The sequence below is a fragment of the Camellia sinensis genome, chromosome 1, assembly GCF_055761805.1.
Source record: "Camellia sinensis isolate YWXY chromosome 1, ASM5576180v1, whole genome shotgun sequence".
NCBI classification, from domain to species: Eukaryota; Viridiplantae; Streptophyta; class Magnoliopsida; order Ericales; family Theaceae; genus Camellia; species Camellia sinensis.
The window spans coordinates 39870911-39883150 of record NC_138961.1 but is presented as its reverse complement, the minus strand read 5'-3'; the positions used below and the strand labels follow the sequence as shown (position 1 = coordinate 39883150).

At 33.9% G+C, this 12240-nt stretch overlaps 1 long non-coding RNA gene across 1 annotated transcript in view; it reads right to left on the bottom strand.

The window, feature by feature from the left end:
- Positions 1-12240, bottom strand: part of LOC145793534 (uncharacterized) — a 144856-nt gene that overhangs the window by 105483 nt on the left and 27133 nt on the right. The gene's annotated exons all lie outside the window — the stretch shown is intronic.

Genomic DNA, 12240 nt, shown 5'->3' with positions numbered 1-12240 from the left:
GGGATTAGAGTAAAAGTGTAAAGGGTTAAGTGTCATGATTTCATATACAAAGATCAAAGCAGGATTTGACTAGGAGTGTAGGAGTTAACTGTCATGATTTTATGTGTAGGTGTCAAAGTGAAATTTAATGTAAAGTGTAGGGGTATCAAAAAAATTGTTGACAATATTTTTCAGGCATGGATTATCCTAGTATATATATGGAGAAGCTTGCACCTAATTTGTCATGTAGAGTGGGCCAATGCTATTTTTCAGAGGAATTAATAATGAATGCATAAACGGATGTAGAATACTTATGCAACACTTGTCATTTTGCACTATTGATTCATAATTTCCTCTTATGTACTCCACGGAAAATTAATTGACAAACAAATTTTTAATATAAAAAATATTTAAAATGACATGACAATAATATTTTCGTATTAAGAATTTATGCAAATCTCTCGTTCCATTACTTGGTCAAGTTAAACAAGGTTTAACAAAGACTTGCAACAGTGAGATGCATAGTATAAAAAAAGACATAATTAAGGTCATGACTCATTGGCTAGAGTTTTCTAATACTACAAGGGTAACAAGTAGAAGAAGGTGATACATATGAGAAATTTGAATTGAATGACATTCAACTAAAACTAAGCTCCTTCTCTCTGCTGCAGCCTAGCATCAGAAAAATATTCCATTCAACTTTTAATTATAAGTTACTATTTTTGCTTATTATTATAAGATATGCAAAAAAATAAAGAAATGATATGACCCAAATAAGTTAATAAGCTAGATTTTTTTAATTTATTTCAAAAGAATATAATTTTAAAAAATAGATTAAATTTATTCCATGAATGATGCTACAACCAATGAAAAAAAAAAAACAGTTATATAAAATTATAATTTCAAAAATATCAATTATACCTTGATAATCAATTTAACCTATATGTACTTTTATAATTTCAATTTTATACCTAAACTATTTGATTTTAGATCAATTTTACCCCTGTCATTAGCTTCCGTTACAATCAAACGGAAGATGCTGACGTGACACCGAAATTTCGTTAGAAATTTTATTTTGCCACCCCAAACTATCCCAAAAATATCAATTATACCCCCAAACTTCATATTCTTTGGGGGTCTAACTGATATTCTGAGGATATGACAACAGAGATGAAATTGATCCAAAATTGATAGTTTAGGTGTAAAATTGAAATTATAATAAGTACAAGGATTAAATTGATTATTGAGATATAGTTTAAGGGGAAAATGATATTTTCTCCATCAATTTATTAACTATTTTAGTCTTTTATTGGCTACTTTAGCAACCCAAAAAAAAATAAAATAAAACGTGTTGAAGGAGGAGGAGAAGGTGAATGTAAGAGAGAGAGAGAGAGAGAGAGAGTAGATTGATAATATTCTCAATTTTAATCATAAAAAAATTGAGAAACTTCTCAAGACTGATAATATTCTTAGTTAATACTAGAAAAAAAAATTAAGAAATTTCTTAGTTTTGATAATTATAAACTGAAATTATTCTCAATTTTGAAATTGAGAGCATTCTCAGTTTATAATATTCTCAATTTTAATCATGAAAAAATTTGAGAAATTTCTCAAAACTGATAATATTTTCAGTTAATACTAGAAAAAAAATTGAGAAATTTCTTAGTTTTGATAATTATAAACTGAAATCATTTTCTGTTTTGAAATTGAAAGCATTCTCAGGTTTGGCGTTGACCTAATTTTCGGCGATAGACGACAAACGATGAACGAAAACAAAAAGCAAGAACCTACACGATTTCGACAAGGCGGCACTATCACAGCTATTGAAGGAGGCATAACAGAGCTTTCTTCTGGATTGCAAAGATCAAAAGAAGAGGTTTGCAAACATTCGTGACAACAAGGGGTAAAATTGCCTCATAAATAGAATTCAGGACTTTTCAAATTAAAAATCTTAGAGCAGGACTTGAAGTACTATGTGTCTTGTAAACAGGACTTTTCGGTAATTAATTCATATTTTTTTCATTTTTTAAATTAAGTTATAATTAATTTAATTATTTGTGTGTCTCTTTAACCTATTCAAACAAAACTAGTAGTTCACATTTATAACTAATTTATTTAGTAATACATAATTTATGCTAATAAAAAATAAATTAAACAATATAAAACATGCATATTGATATGCATGTTTTATTTTAAAAAATATATATTATATAATTTAGTTTGTGAGTGGCCAAGCCGAATTGGGCTTGAAACAATTTTTCCTAGCACGGTGTTATCCAACCTAACTCTATTGGTCTAAATCATAATCCACCCCTTATAAATCATAAACGAGCTTAGTGAGCCATTAGGTATCCACATATACTTACCGTAATCCCATCATCTCTGATGCAATCCAATTAATCAAACGTTATATTAAAAATAAATAAATAAACATGATCCAATCCCGTAAAATAAACATATCACCATGGTCGGACCTTATTATTATAAGAGCATTTGCATTAAACTAAATAAATTTTTATTATATTTTAATTTAAAAATTGTTTCTTTTATTTTGACTATACACTTCTTAATACATTCCCATCAAACTCGTTGATAGGAGTGAAGCTTGTGTATAGGATGAGTCTGTTTTACCTTTTAATTTCTGTAGCTCTTCAACCTGTTTAATGGATTCCCATTTTGTATGAAGAAAAATTATAAAACCCAAGTTATATGTTGAATTATTTTTGGATAAAGTAGTAGTTAAATTAATTTGTATGAGTAATTTAGTAATTTTAAGGAATTAGGTTCATAACCCTTTATGTAAAAGAAGAAGAACAAAAGGGGAAAAAAAAAAAAGAGAAAGAAAATGGAGCCGCGTGATGCTGCGGAAGGTGAAGGCTGCAAGGGATTGGAAAAGTTAAAGGTGAAGGGAACAAGGGTTTGGAAAAGTTTAAAAAAAACAAAAAACAAAACAAAATAAAACCAAAGTGAAGAGGGAGGATTCATAGAGTGGTGGTTTTGCTTTATTCATCACTTAGGTAAGATTTATTTTATTGTATTCCTATCTGTGATTTTAGTGTTAATATATCAATAGATGATTTTGTGAGCATATATGATTAAATAAATATATTGATGTAGTCTATGTTGGGGGTCTTGATTTTGCTCAATTTTAGGGTGTATTTTGCATTCCGTTTGGGTGGTTCATACTTTGAGATTGATATGTGATGGGTTAAGTTTAATGGTGGTGTGTTTGTGGCATACAAGTTTGGCTACAAGCAATTACAAATTTATACATGTATATGAACAACAACAGGATAATATAGGTTGAGAATTTCCGAAGCCGTGATGGCTTTGTTTTGATACTGAATTGTGGGGGTTCCTAATAGACAATTGGATTAATTTATTCTATTGTTGCTACAAGAAGAGAAGGATGGGTGCAAATAATAATTGTTTATGTGGTGTAATATTTTATTAGGTTTGTAAGATTGAGGTGGATCTTGGTAATTTGAGATTAGCTTGGGAAATATTATTTTATCTATTTGAGGTAAGTAACCTTCTATCACTGTTGGTACATTTTTATTCCTATGGAATCGTTTAAAATTATAAGTATTTATTTATAGCTTTTATGTTCTCTTAAACTAAAATATGAGTCAAGTATAAAACAGCATCGAATATTATTATGAAAATTATTTGAATATTTTGTGGAACTATTCTGGAAATTGTACTAAATGTTTATTCTGAAAATATCGAATATTTTATTTAAAAGTTGTGTATTGTTTGAATTTTGAACATCACTCTAGTCTGACTATGATTTGGACCCTAGCCAATGGGGGTTATTTATTGGCACATAAACTAGCTTCTTTTGGGGTTTAACCACCGGCCTATGTGTGGTTTTGGGCCTTATCACGGGCTAAATGGCCGTAGTCACCAAGACTTGGGTTTTGTGAATCGAATCATTGAACCGTCTCAATATTGAACCATCGATTTGAACAACGAATTACTTTAAATTATCTTGTTGGCTTTTCATTTAAAATGTATTGTACATTGTTTACTTTTAGCTATGAAACCATCTTACAAATAATTGCTCATTTATTGAATTGTAGCAAAAATTATATTTATTGGTTATCAATTTATTTATTTATTTATTTTTATACTTGATCCAACTAGCAGTGATGGTTGGTTATTTACTGGGCTGTCTACCTTACCCTTATTTTATTTATTTTTTCCATATTCTAAGGAGTAGAGCTGCGCGGGGTTTTTACTTATGGGAGTGCCGAGAGTAGGACTATGATTTTAGTACTTGGTTTATTATTTTGTTAATGGATTATTAGTGGACTTGGTGGACAATTTCATATGATAAGAATTATCTATTTTTATGGATTTTAGCATTATGATAATTAAGGATTTAATTTGAGTATTTTACATTGTTGGTTATGTGTTGGACTCTTAGCCTTGCATGTTCACTTAAATGAGTGTGCGGCGTTGTCACGGAGCTTGGGGCGTGACAATTTTGTGGTATCAGAGCCAGGTTGTAATTTTAAAGGCTAGTATAAAATAGTGGTGAGATTGGGTAGATGTAGGATTGGAAATGCTTATAATTTGATATAATGTTAATTTTATTTACATGTTATCAGGACTTGAGAATAGAATAAGATGAGGTTTTATTATTGATGCATTTAGGTTGCAATGGAACATGAGGAGACATTGGCAAATATGGCTAGGAATACACGCCAGGGTCAAACGAATCGACGGATTGGTAATAACAATCGGCGAGGGAATGTGACTAATAATGGTAGTGGTTCTCAAGCAGTCGGAGGAAATCATGGGCAAGAGTTGGGACAACTAGAACAAGGTGCAATCCCCAATCCAGTTGGAATGGTTCTAGTGCTTCAGACTTTGGTCGGGGTGGTGTAACAACAAACCACCATAGGAAATAACTTGACTAGACTTATGGAGCAACAACAACGGATGCAGCCAGGTGTTAGGTCACAACCGAGGTCACATTGTAACATTACTGAGTTTAAGAAGATAGCCTTGGCATTTGACGGAGCCACAGACCCTTTGGAGGCTGAAAAATGGTTGACAGAAATGGAAAAGTTATTTCCCATTTTTGAGTGTACAGATGATCAGAAGGTGACTTATGCTACGTTTATGCTACAATGGATACCTAATGATTGGTGGCAGATGGAGAAGCGCATACATGAGCATGATGCCAACCCCTATACATGGGAAAGGTTTAAGAATGCATTCAATGAGAAATACTTCCCTAGGAGTGTTCGTTTACAAAAACAGAGGGAATTTTCGAAGCTGGAGCAAGGGAAAAAAACGGTTGCAGAATATGAAGCCGAGTTTACGAAGTTGTCTAAATTTGCATCAGCATTTGAAGCAGATGAGGACAGCAGAGCACGAAAGTTCGAAGGTGGGCTAAGAACGAATATTATGCAGCAGGTGGTTCCTTTCGAGTTACCTACTTTTGGAGCAGTGTTGAATAAGGCATTGTTAGTTGAGATTGGCCTCACTAGAGCCCAAGAAGAGAAAGAAGATAATTATAAGAAGAGACCTAGTTCTACCAACTTTCAAACTAACAACAGTTTGAAGGGCAATGCTTAGAGACAGAACACTTCTTCAGTTGGGAGTTAGGGAAGTCGAACTATGGGTGGTAGTGTTGAGAAAAAGAATGATCGGATACAGTGCACTAGATGTAATGGGTTCCATCAGGATAGTGAGTGTCGCTGGAATACCGGGGCTTGTTTTTCTTGCGGGCAACAGGGGCATAGGATAGATGATTGCCCTAACCGAAAGGGATGTGAGACTGAACAAAAAGCATGGACAAATAAAGGAATATCAACAGACAGAGGGTGTTCAGGAAATCAAAAGAAAAATGGAGGTCATAAGCCAAAGACTCAGGGCCGAGTGTACGCACTCACACAACAAGATGTTCAAACTTCCAACACGGTGGTGTCAGGTACTGTTTTAGTGTCTTCTGTTTATGCACATGTGTTATTTGATTTTGGCGTTACCAATTCATTTGTGTCTATTGGATTTGTGGAGAAACATGGATGGAAATGTGTCCCTAGAAAGATCGGCTTATGTGTTGAAAGCCCGATAGGAGGTGTTATGGTTGCTGACTTAGTTTGCAAATCTCGTGTGGATAGTATAGATGACAGGAAATTACTTGTAGACTTAACTGTTTTAGATGTATGGGACTTTGACATAATTCTTGGGATGGATTGGCTGGCAACCAATTATGCTTTTGTTGATTGCTGAGGCAAAAGGGTAGTATTTCAGATTCCTGACCAACCAGAATTTTGTTTTGTGAGTAGTGCAGTTAACACTCCTCCTCTGGTAATCTCAGCTTTGCAAGCTAGATGGTTGTTAAGGAATGGTTGCGAGGGCTATTTAGCTTCTGTAAGAGATACCCGTGAGACTGAATTAAAGTTAGAGGATATTCTAGTTGTGAAGGAATTTCCCGATGTTTTTCCTGAAAAGTTACCGGGGTTGCCACTAGATAGAGAGATTGAGTTTGCCATCGAATTGATACCCAACACGGGTCCTATCTCCAAGGCTCCGTATCAGATGGCCCCAGTAGAGTTGAAAGAGTTGAAGGAACAATTACAAGAGTTACTGGATAAGAGCTTTATTCGGCCTAGTGTTTCTCCTTGGGGTGCACCTTTTTTATTTGTGAAAAAGAAGGATGGTAGTTTTTGCCTTTGCATTGATTATCGAGAGTTGAACAAGGTGACAATTCAAAATAAATATCCTTTGCCTAGGATAAATGACCTATTTAATCAGTTAAAAGGAGCACAAGTCTTTTCTAAGATTGACCTTCGTTCTGGCTATCATCAGTTGAAGGTTAAGGCGGAAGACATACCTAAGACAGCCTTCCGAACTAGGTATGGGCATTATGAATTTTTAGTGATGCCGTTTGGGTTGATCAATGCACCTGCAGCTTTTATGGATTTAATGAACAGAGTATTTAAACCCTTCTTAGATCACTTTGTCGTAGTTTTTATTAATGACATTCTTGTGTACTCAAAGAGTAAAGAGCAGCACGAAGAACATCTGAGAATAGTGTTGCAGAAATTAAGGGAGAAGAAATTATTTGCTAAATCAAAGAAGTGTGAATTTTGGCTGGAGAGTGTATCATTTTTGGGTCATGTGATATCTAAAGATGGGGTATCTGTTGACCCCAAGAAAGTGAAAGCGGTGGTAGAGTGGAATAGACCTACTAGTAGGGCTGAGCAAGTGATCCGTGAAATCCGTAATCCGATCCAGTCCAGTCCAATCCGATAGGTTTGGATTGGTTTTTTGAATCCGCGGTTCGGTTCTGGATTGAAAAATTAAAAATCCGTAGTCTACGAATTGGTTCCGGATTGAACCCCACGGTTCCGGATTGGAACCGATCCGAACCGTATACAAATAGTCTATATTTTTATTATACATCCTCCCCCATAGTATCTTCTCTTAATTCTATATAAAATCTAAATTCAAACCTAAAATCGTATAATATTTTGTTTTATTACTTTTGTTTGTTGGTTTTTAGTTTTAATTTGTAATGGTTTAAATACTTATAGTGAAACCAATTTTTTATGGTTGTTTAAATTTTAGAACAGTATGTCGCTATTATAGAAAAATATGTTGCAATTGTGGAACTAATATAGTGACTAATATAGTGCTATGTTTATATTTTTATAAAATTAAAGTGTTATAAATATATTTTCGTTATTTAATTATGTGAATCCGTGGTCCTAAACCGATCCAATCCGTATTTAAATGGATTGGTTCGGATTGGTTCCATGATTTAAACAGATTGGATTGGTTCCAATTTTTTAAGAACCGTAGATAACGGATTGGTCCTGAATTTATCCCAATCCGGTCCAATCCGGACCATGCTCACCCCTACCTACTAGTGTCACTGAAATTCGTAACTTCTTGGGTTTAGCAAGATATTATAGAAGGTTTATTGGGGGATTTTCCCGAATTTCTATGCCTTTGACTCGTTTAACACAAAAAGGGTTTAAAATTGAATGGTTTGATGATTGTGAGAAGAGTTTCCAGGATCTAAAGAGTCGATTGGTGTCTGCTCCAGTACTTATAGTTCTATTCGGAGATGAAGGTTTTACCATCTATAATGATGCATCGAAGATGGGCTTGGGTTGTGTCCTGATGCAGAATGATAAGGTAGTGGCATATGCGTCTAGGCAGTTGAAGCCATATGAGCAGAATTATCCTACGCATGATTTGGAGTTGGCTGCCGTTATGTTTGCATTGAAAATCTGGAGGCACTGCCTGTAAGGGTGAAATGTGAGATATTCACTGATCATAAACGTTTGAAGTATATTTTCACTCAAAAAGAATTGAATATGAGGCAAAGGCAATGGTTGGAGCTATTAAAGGACTATGATTTGACTATCAATTATCATCTAGGAAAAGCCAATGCAGTGGCGGATGCCTTGAGTAGAAAGACCTCGAGTAATTTGGCTACCTTGATCACTAACCAAAAGAATATCTTAGAGGACTTACGAAGGTTGAATATTGAGATTAGATGGCACAACCATGAAGTGCGGTTGGAAAACCTTAGGGTTCAACCCACACTGATTAATAGAATTAAAGATGCTCAAGGAAAAGATCCTTAGTTGCAAAAACTTAAAGCTGAAATGGAAATAGGGCTACAAATGGAATTTTGTATGCATAAAGATGGAACCTTGAGATTTGGAGAGAGGTTGTGTGTGCCTAATGATTTGGAGCTCAAGAGAGAAATCCTGAGAGAAGCTCACAGTTCAGAATATACGGTACACCTAGGGAGCACAAAAATGTATAAAGACTTGAAGAGGAACCTTTGGTGGAATAATATGAAGAGGGAAATTGCTCAGTATGTTGCTCAATGTTTGGTATGTCAACAAGTGAAAGTTGAACATTAGAGACCTGCAAGTAAGTTACAACCTCTTCCTATTCCCAAGTGGAAGTGGGAACATATTACCATAGATTTTGTGACAGGGTTGCCTAGGACTTAAGATGGTAACAATGCTATTTGGGTTATCGTTGATCGATTGACCAAATCTGCTCACTTTCTAGCTTTTAAGGTAGGGTTCTCCTTAGAGAGGTTTGCAAAATGTATATCAAGGAGATTGTGAAGTTGTATGGTATTTCGGTAACCATAGCGTCTGATAGAGACAGCAGATTTGTATCTATGTTTTGGAGGAGTTTGCATACAGGTTTGGGTACTTTGAATTTTAGCACGACCTTTCATCCTCAAACCAATGGACAGTCAGAGAGAACTATTCAAACCTTGGAAGACATGTTGAGGGCTTCTGCTATTGATCATGGAGGTTCTTGGGATGAGCATTTGGCCTTAGTGGAATTCTCTTATAATAACAGTTATCATGCGAGCATTCAGATGGCACCATATGAGGCTTTATATGGACGTAAGTGTAGATCACGTATTTGTTGGGATGATGTGGGCGAAAAGAAGTTGTTAGGGCCTGAGATTGTGTAAAAAACAGTGGACAAGATCAATCTTGTTAGAGAGCGACTTCACACGGCACTGAGTAGACACAAAAGTTTTGCAGATAACAGGAGACGGGATTTGGTGTTTGGGTTTGGAGACCATGTGTTCCTTAAGGTGTCTCCTATGAAAGGAGTAATGAGGCTTGGTGTTCGTGGTAAATTAAGTCCTAGATTTGTTAGGCCATTTGAGGTTTTAGATCGAATTGGTGAGGTAGCTTACAGACTTGCCCTACCATCTTCACTAGCTAGAGTTCATAATGTTTTTCATGTCTCAATGTTAAGGAAGTATATACCGGATCCTAGTCATGTGATTGATTATGCACCGTTGCTGTTTAAGGAGGATTTGACTTATAAGGAACACCCTATACGAATTGTTGATAGGAAGGAACAGGTTTTGAGGCGTTGAGTCATCCACTATGTTAAGGTTCAATGGAGCAATCACTCAGAAAGAGAAGCGACTTGGGAACTCAAGGATGAAATGAAACAAAAGTATCCACAACTTTTTGAGACTCCAAGTATGTCAAATTTTGAGGATGAAATTTCTTTTAAGGAGGGAAGAACGTAAAACCCAAGTTATATGTAGAATTATTTTTGGATAAAGTAGTAGTTAAATTAATTTGTATGGGTAGTTTAGTAATTTTAAGGAATTAGGTTCATAACCCTTTATGTAAAGAAGAAAAACAAAAGGAAAAAAAAAAAAAAAGAAAGAAAACGGAGCCGCGTGATGCTGCAGAAGGTGAAGGCAGCAAGGGGTTGGAAAAGTTAAAGGTGAAGGGAACAAGGGTTTGGAAAAGTTTAAAAAAAAAAACACAAAACAAAACAAAACCAAAGTGAAGAGGGAGGATTCATAGAGTGGTGGTTTTGCTTTATTCATCACTTAGGTAAGATTTATTTTATTGTATTCCTATCTATGATTTTAGTGTTAATATATCAATAGATGATTTTGTGGGCATATATGATTAAATAAATATATTGATGTAGTCTATGTTGGGGGTCTCCATTTTACTCAATTTTAGAGTGTATTTTGCATTCCGTTTGGATGGTTCATATTTTGAAATTGATATGTGATGGGTTAAGTTTAATGGTGGTGTGTTTGTGAGATACAAGATTGGCTACAAGCAATTACAAATTTATACATGTATATGAACAACAATAGGATAATATAGGTTGAGAATTTTCGAAGCCGTGATGGCTTTGTTTTGATGCTGAATTGTGGGGGTTCCTAATAGACAATTTGATTAATTTATTCTATTGTTGCTACAAGAAGAGAAGGATAGGTGCAAATAATAATTGTTTATGTGGTGTAATATTTTATTAGATTTGTAGGATTGAGGTGGATCTTGATAATTTGAGATTAGCTTGGGAAATATTATTTTATCTATTTGAGGTAAGTAACCTTCTATCACTGTTGGTACATTTTTATTCCTATTGAATCGTTTAAAATTATAAGTATTTATTTATAGCTTTCATGTTCTCTTAAACTAAAATATGAGTTAAGTATAAAACAGTATCGAATATTATTATGAAAATTATTTGAATATTTTGTGGAACTATTCTGGAAATTGTACTAAATGTTTATTCTGAAAATATCGAATATTTTATTTAAAAGTTGTGTATTGTTTGAATTTTGAACATCACTCTAATCTGACTATGATTTAGACCCTAGCCAATGTGGGTTATTTATTGGCATAGAAACTAGTTTCTTTTGGGGTTTTACCACCGGCCTATGTGTGGCTTTGGGCCTTATCATGGACTAAGTGACCGTAGTCACCAAGACTTGGGTTTTGTGACTCGAATCATTGAACCGTCTCAATATCGAACCATCGATTTGAACAACGAATTACTTTAAATTATCTTGTTGGCTTTTCATTTAAAATGTATTGTACATTGTTTATTTTTAGCTATGAAACCATCTTACAAATAATTGTTCATTTATTGAATTGTAACAAAAATTTTATTTATTGGTTATCAATTTATTTATTTATTTATTTTTATACTTGATCCAACTAGCAGTGATGGTTGGTTATTTACTTGGCTGTCTAGCTTACCCTTATTTTATTTATTTTTTCATATTCTGAGGAGTAGAGTTTTTACTTATGGGAGTGCCGAGAGTAGGACTATGATTTTAGTACTTGGTTTATTATTTTGTTAATGGATTATTAGTGAACTTGGTGAACAATTTCATATGATAAGAATTATCTATTTTTATGGATTTTAGTATTATGATAATTAAGGATTTAATTCGAGTATTTTATATTGTTGGTTATGTGTTGGACTATTAGCCTTACATGCTCACTTAAAGGAGTGTGCGGCGTTGTCACGGAGCTTGTGGCGTGACAAAAATAAAATAAAAAAAAATATTTGGAATTTTGCACCTAATTCGTCATGTAGAATGGATCAATTGTATTTTTCAGGGGAATTAATAATTAATTGCATAAAAGGATACAATACTTATGCAACACTTGTCATTGCACTATTGATTCACAATTTTTCCTTACGTATTACACGAAAAAAATTAAATGATGAATAGATTTTTTATATAGAAAAATTTGTTTGAATTGACATTACAATGACATTTTTATATAATTTATGAAAAAATTCAAGTTCCATTACTTGGTCAAGTTAAACAAAGTTTAACAAAGACTTGCAACAGTGAGTAAAACAAAAAAGACAAAATTAAGGTCATGGCTCATTAGCAAGAGCTTTCAGTAGTTTGAAGACTTTAAGAGTGACAAGTAGAAGGAGGTGATAAATATGAGAAATTCGAACTAAATG